Consider the following 7,354-nt stretch of genomic DNA (forward strand, 5'->3'; position numbering starts at 1 on the left):
GAATCAGTGTTTGAGCCCCAGGAAATTGTTCTCCGGGGCCTCTCCAAGGGGCCACGCCTCAAGGCTCCCCACCTGGCATGGTTGCTGTCCACCCCTGACCTCCCGCCTCTGGACAGCGTCTTGCCTTGGGCTCTGTCAGGGGAGGCGGGTGGTGGTGATGGCCACACTGGTCATCACCGTGCCGATAATCCCATCAGGCTGCCATTGCCCAGAGAGGCTGCCAGCTCCCCTCTATCTAAGACAGCAGACACAGGGTCTGGGTAAACAGGACACACTCTTAAAGAGTCTGGCCAAGGAGACTGGGTGACTGGGGGCTCAAGGAGAAGGTGAACTTGAGGAGACATACTCAGCAAGGTCACAGGGTCAAGGGGAGGGTGGGCAGGACCGCGAGGCCAGGCAGCATGCCATTCAGTTCAGTTCAGTCGCTCAGTTGTGTCCAACTCTTTGTGACCCCATGGACTGCAGCATGCCAGGCTTCTCTGTCCACCATCAACTCCCGCAGCTTGCTCAAACTCATGTCCATCGAGAACCCATGAACAGTATCAAAAGGCCACTCAGAGAGGAAAGCAAACTGGACGCTTGACTCCTTATACTCCAGGGGACCCCTGGCAGGACCACTGGGTGTAGAGCCGGGAGACAACCTGGCTGAAAGATCCAATGTACCGTGACCCCTGCTAGCAAGGTCGTCAGGTGACCTGCACTCCACCCAGTCTGCATGCTGCCTCAGTTCCCTTTGCAAGCTTCTAGAAGGACCTTGGCAATCGGGTACCTGGATGGCGGGAGGGGACGGGGAGGGGCCCCCAGTCCCTATCCTAGGAGGACTAGCAGGAGGCATTCAGGAGAAGATTTGAGGAAAGGAAAGGTCACTGACTTCACATATTCAAGGGATGTGAAATGAAGAAGGGACCGCCTCCTCCCAGGGGGCCACGGAGAACAGAGGACCAGCTGATGGAAAGTCTGGGGAAAGAGCTGGGCAGTACGGGAACAGGTGGCTTTGCAAAGACATGAGCTTCCATCACTGGAGACGGTGCAAAGGGAATCACAGCACTGGGTAGACCTCGGAGGCCTCCCAGTCAAAGCCGGGACCCCTCCTCAGATTCTCCTGGATGGTCTCAGGCCTCTGCTTGCAGGTACCAGTGGATGCTTGCAGCTCCACCACCACAGCCCAAGCCCAGCACACTCAGCCGCACCCACGAACACTCTCCAAAGGAGAACAGAAGTCAACACCTCCTGCCTTGGGGCGTCCCCAAGCACCAGACCTGGCAGAACCTTCAAGAAAGTTGCTCCTGCCCCAACTATCTGTCCACAGGCGCTTCTCATGGGGTGAGGGGGAGACCTGCAGAACAGAAAGCAAGCAACCTCTCCTGGCAAGCAGTAAGCGAAGGTGAGAATAAACATTTCTGCCTGAGCACAGAAGTGCTGGCAATTACCCCAGCGGGAGGCTGGTGAGGGAGCCCTGCGGCTGGGTTGTTTGCTCATTAAGACAAGAAAATCATTTATGTTCTGAGACGCCAGTGTCAACAGACCCAGGGAAATGTCGTTGCCTCAGCTGCTTCCCTGGGCCTGGCCAAGGGGGCAGCAGGGGTCCCAGGCAGGGAGGAGGCCCCGGGCGCAGCTGGTGAGGCCAAGAGCGCATGCACGTGGCAGAGGGGTCTCTCTGGATCCCCTGAGTTCACACATTTCTCCCTCACCCTTTATCTTTCCTTTTCAAATCCAATAAGCAAGGGTGGAAGGAGTGCTTCCAAGGTCTGGCGCACTCACCACTGGCATTGAACTCGGGGTGGCCACACATCACAGTTTCCTGGGAACTGAGCAGGTCCCCCAGGTGTGGGACTTAGGGCCAAAGCAGGAATAGTCCCAGGCGAACTGAGCTGGTGGGTCACCGTGCGTCCTCCCTGTGAGCCTCAAGACCACGCCCTCATGGAACCAGTCTTCTTGCATCACAGATGAAGGGAAGGGATGGTGCGGGTGAGGCACCTTCCCAGGAGTTTCTGCTGCAGCCCAAGCCCTCCACCCTGCCATCCTCTCAATTCTTCCTACTTTCTCCAAACTCCACCTCGCATTTGCTTCAGGCTTTGGCAGGGCAGTCTCCACACAAGAAGGGAGTCACAGACCAGCCAAGGGTCCGTCAGAGATCATCTGACCGCCCCCCCATCCAAGGTGGGGAGGTGTGAGGCCAGAGGGGACTGACTTGCCTTAATGAAACCCCCATCCAAGACCACCCGCTAACTCCTCTGTACAGAGGGACAGAGAGGGGCTCCCAGGAGCAGAAAGAACCAAAAGGGACCTGAGGAGACCCCAGCCAGCTCGGCCTTCTCAGTTCCCCAGCTCTGCTGCCCCTTGGCCCCGAGGGCCCTTCCTTGCAGCAGGCTCACAGTGGCCCCCAGGGAGCCCCTCCAGTGAGCCCCAGTGTCTCCTTTGGAGGTGCCGCCTTTGCTTGGGGAGTGAAGAGGCAGGAATGGGGCAGAGGAACCTCCCTAGCAGTGCAGTGGTTTAGAACACCATGTTTCCAATGCAGGGGGCCCAAGTTCGATCCCTGGCTGGGGAACTAAGATACCATATGATGGGTGCCACAGCCAAAAAAAAAGAGGAGTGGGGCGGATTCCTGAGGCTTGGTGAGAGGATGGAGAGGATTCAGCGTTTCCTCTGCCACTACTAGCGCGGTCCTGCTCTTGTCCTCCGCTGCAGCCTGGAGGAAGGCAGGGGAGCTGCTGCAGGCTGGGCTTTGAGGAGGGAAGAGTTCTGCTTAAAGAAGGAAGGGAAGACAGATCAAGAACGAAGCAAAAACTCACGGTGCCCTTTAAGGCCCCACGCGGAGGCTATATTTAGGGCCGAGGACATTCCGCAGGACCTCGGGCAGTCTTCTCTGGGAGCAATCGCTAATCACTGCGTTGAGTTTACGGGTGCCCCTGGGCACACTTAACCCAGGGCAATGAATAGTTATTGCTCGGCCTCCCGCTCGGGGCCTGTGGGCACACTTAAGTGAGCGCGCGGATCGCTGAGAGCGGGCATGGCTCGGGTACACCCTTGGGCTCCCTGCGCCTTCAGTGGGGGGAGGCAGAGTATTAAATATCTATGTGCCCCGTGCCCACAGCTGCATTTAGCCAAGGGCAAGGCCGGTGAAACGGCTTTAATTAAAACTTAAAGCAAGTTCAAGGTGCAGACGCGGAAGCGGGCTGCAGAAGTCACCAGGAATGAATCAGTCAATTCGATGAGGTCCTCAGGTGGGGGAAGGGGGTGGTAGGGAGGGAGGCCAGGGCAGCGGAGACCTGTCCTCTGTTGAGTACTTGCTGCTCTCCTCTCTGCATCTGTGTTCAGGGATGAGGGGGCCACCGCACACACCCACGCCTCACTTGGAAAAGGATGCTGAGATTCGAGTATCCAGGCTTCAAAGGCAGGTGGCTGGAGACAAAGCAGTCGCCTGGGCCGGGAGCAAGTCCTGCTTTTCTGTCACTCGGCCCCATGTCGCATGACACCGGCAACACCGTCCCCCTGGCGGCAGCTCCCGGAATTACAGGCCCGTAGCAGGGGCGAGGTGACCGGCGCAGGAATGTCAGTGGAACGCCCTGGGGCGATGCTTAGGGATTCTGGAGGTCTGGCCCTGTGATTCTCAGGAGGACTAGCATTAGACTTGGCCTAACCACTTGTGCCACTAAGAAGGCAAGTAGACAGGGTTTCCCTGGTGGTCCAGTGCCTAAGGCTTCACGCTCCCAAAGCAGGGGGCTGGGGTTTGATCCCTGGTCAGGGAACTAGATTCCACATGCTGCAACTTAGAGCCCACACAGCCAAATAATATCTGGAGAAAAGGAAAAAAAAAAAAAAAAAAGACAAGTAGGCAGAGAAAGCCCTGCCGCCCTATCCCTGCTCCTTGTGATTGGGAAGCAAAAGAATCTCAGAGAGGCCAGCCCATCTGCCCATGACAGCCGTGAGCCAGGCTCAGAGCTGGAGGAGCTCAGATCCTCTGAGCTGTGATCTGGGGACTCTCCTTGCCATGCACACTTGTTTTAAAATTCAGACCTGAGGAAAACACAACTACAAGCAATTCTCTGGTGGTCCAGTAGTTAGGACTTTGCACTTACACTTCAAGGGGCACAGATTGAATCCCTGGTCAGGGAACTGAGACCCTGCAAGCTGTGTAATGTAGCCAATAAAAGAAAACACAAATATAAACCCTTTCTGGGCAAGGCTCCATGTCTCATTCAAATCTATTCCCTTAGCAACAGCACAGCACCTGGCCTAGAGGAGATGTTTAATAAATGCTTGCTGGGTGACTGGTGACTGTTGTTAGCAGGTTTTTTGCACCAAACTCTTTACATTTCTCTTTCTGTTTCCTAATCTTTAAAATGGAGACATTATACCTGATTGTATTGGAAGTACTTTTATGACTAAAAGTCTGTAATTCCTCGACACTACCCAGGTCAAGAAGGAACATGCAAACTAGCAACTTTTTCCAATGGAGGAAAAGAGGACAAAGACATAATGAGTGTGAGTGTGTTAGTTGCTCAGTCGTGTCCAACTCTGCAACCCCATGGACTGTAGCCTTCCAGTCTCCTCCATCCATGGGATTCTCCAGGCAAGAATACTGGAGTAGGTCGCCATTCCCTTCTCCAGGGGATCTTCCCAACCCAGGGATCAAACCCGGGTCTCCCGCATAGCAGGCAGACTCTTTACCATCTGAGCCACTAGGGAAGCTATAGCTTAACTCTGTCCTCCAACTATCTCCAGTGCCAGCGAGGATGGGAAGTGGAGGACATTAGCTCGAGATCTTTAATACCCCCACCCCTACTCCATCCCATTTCCTCCCAGCTTGCTCAGACAAGAGCCCAGTGGACCCAGGCATCCAGCCAGTGCCCATGAATGTCTAGAGGAGAACTGTGCCACCTGTCACCTCCAGCTGCCACCTGTGGGCCCAGCCACATCTTGAGGCTCAGGAGTCATGGCCTCTGGAAAGAAACTCGGCCTGGGAACCCCAACCCCACCCTCAGGCCTCTGAGCCCTTTAGCTGAATGAACGTGGGCCAGCAGTGGACACATTCTTGCCCCCGTCTGGACATGATCACTGGACACTTCATTATGTAGCAGTCACTCTGCTTCAAACTTTTCACCCCTCCTTGGGGATATTCTGATTTCTAACCCATAATTTGTTTTCTGGAAGTAGAGAAAAATTCATGTGTGCAAATGAAAGAGGAAAACATAGTTAATAAGCTGCAATTATAGGTCAGTGACTGTTCATAGCAAATATGATTAACACCAACCCACTGGAAGCTGGGCAGTTCTCATGGAAGAGTCTAAGAAGTGAGCTGAGGCTGCTAGGGATGAATATCTGGGTCCAGCTTCCAGAATCCAGTAGTTCAACCCCCACCAGGGAAGCCCTTAAAGCCAAGGGACACTTGTGGATTTCAGGAAAGTCCAGCCTTGCCAGACTGAACATCCCTTGACCAGTGTCAAGCATCTCCTCATATCTTGTCTCCCTTGATCCTCACCAACGTCCTATAGAGTTGGCTTTCTTATTCCCATTTTACAGATGAATCAGTTGAGGCTCAGAGGAGGTAAATAACCAAGCCAAAGGCATGTGGCCACTCTGAGACTGCCTGGCTCATTCCAGCACTCAACCATGAGCAAGACGGATCTTCAAAGATGTCAAAGCAGTGGTTCTCATGAGGGATGCTGGAGTTGACCTCAGTCAGTCACACAGCACATACCCAGGTCAGTGCTATGCGGTGGGGCCTGAGAAGAGAGTGTATTGGTGGGGTGGGAGGTGGGGGACGCTAAAGAGGAGAGTGATTACAGAAAGGAAGAGAAAGAGAAGGGAAAGGAGGGTTACTGAAATTTCTCCCCCACTATGGACCACAACCCTCCTGGGAGAAATTCTGGGCTGGGTTAAGGGAGGGAGGACAAAAAATGAAGGAAAGAGGAAATGGAAGTGAGGAGAAAAACAGAAGAGGAAAACAAGAGGGTCCAAGGAGCAGTTCACACCCTCCTGGGGGCCAAGCAATGGAATGAAGCGACAGGTGTGCTCAGGGAGCGGCAACCCTCGGGCTCCCAGGCCATCAGAAGAAAGTGAAAGTGTTAGCCGCTCAGTCGTGTCTGACTCTACAACCCCATGGACTACAGTAGCCCACCAGGCTCTTCTGTCCATGGAATTCTCCAGGCAAGACTACTGGACTGGGGAGCCATTCGCTTCTCCAGGGGATCTTCCCCACCCAGGGATTGAACCCGGGTCTGCTTCATTGCAGGCAGATTCTTTACCATCTGAGCCACCAGGGAAGCCCCCCAGGCCATCAGTTGCTGCCTAAATCAGGGCGGCTTCTTGTCTTCCTGACTCTCAAAGAAGCATCTGCCGCCCCTCTAGCCGGCATGAGCCCACCCCTCCAACCACAGCTCTGAAACCTGCTTCTCTGAGCCTTCCCTGGGCATGGTCCAGGTCGTATGGGGTCTGCAGCTTGTGCAATTTGGAAGAAGGTGCTTTTTAAGAAAAAAATACAAACATATCTCACTTTTGCAAATTGTACTAAATCATATAGTCTTGTGAGTAATAGACCATGCATGTGAGGGACCCTGAGCTTATGCTCTATCAGCTTCACAGTCAGTCAGCATTTTATTCACCCCAACCCCCATTAAGCAATAATTGAGTACCTACTATGTGCCAGGCCCTAAGGCAAACACTGTGGGGGTGACTCCCTTCCCCAAACACACTCCAGACCTACCAGGAGAAGCTGTGTGAGCATATGTTATTCATCAGGGTGGCAGGTGTTGTGGTAGAAGCAGGTACAGTGCACAGAAGAGGAGTGATCCACTATTAGGAGGACTGCCTGGAGAAGGCAGCATCTGAGCTTAGCAGTCTTCCTAGATCTGTGCCCATAAACTCTGAGAAGGCAAGACCTGATCTTCCCTCTGTCCATCTCTCTCAGCTGGGTTTCTATGGAGGAAGGGCGGCAGTGTCCCCTTTCTGGACATCTGAGCTCAGGCTTAGCACCTTTGGTCTCCTAGAATGGAAGCTTCCCAAGAGACATCACCAAGTCTGGTATTGCCCAAACCCACCTCCTGCATGAAGAAGGCTAAGTATCAGGCTTGTGAAATGAAGATACCAGGGCTTCCCTGATGATCCAATGGCTGAGATTCAGAGCTCCCAGTGCAGGGGGCCTGGATTCCATCCCTGGTCAGAGAACTAGATCCCACGTGTTGCAAATAAGAGTTTACATGCCACAGCTAAAGATCCCACATGCGGAAACTAAGACCCAGTTCAGTCAAATAAATAAGTAAAAATAAATTTTTTTTTTTTTTAAAGAATGAAGTTACCATCAGGATCATGATGCAGGAAGTGGTCACATTTGGCAGGAAAAGAATCCAAGCAT

The sequence above is a fragment of the Bubalus bubalis genome, chromosome 5 (assembly GCF_019923935.1).
Source record: "Bubalus bubalis isolate 160015118507 breed Murrah chromosome 5, NDDB_SH_1, whole genome shotgun sequence".
NCBI lineage: Eukaryota > Metazoa > Chordata > Mammalia > Artiodactyla > Bovidae > Bubalus > Bubalus bubalis.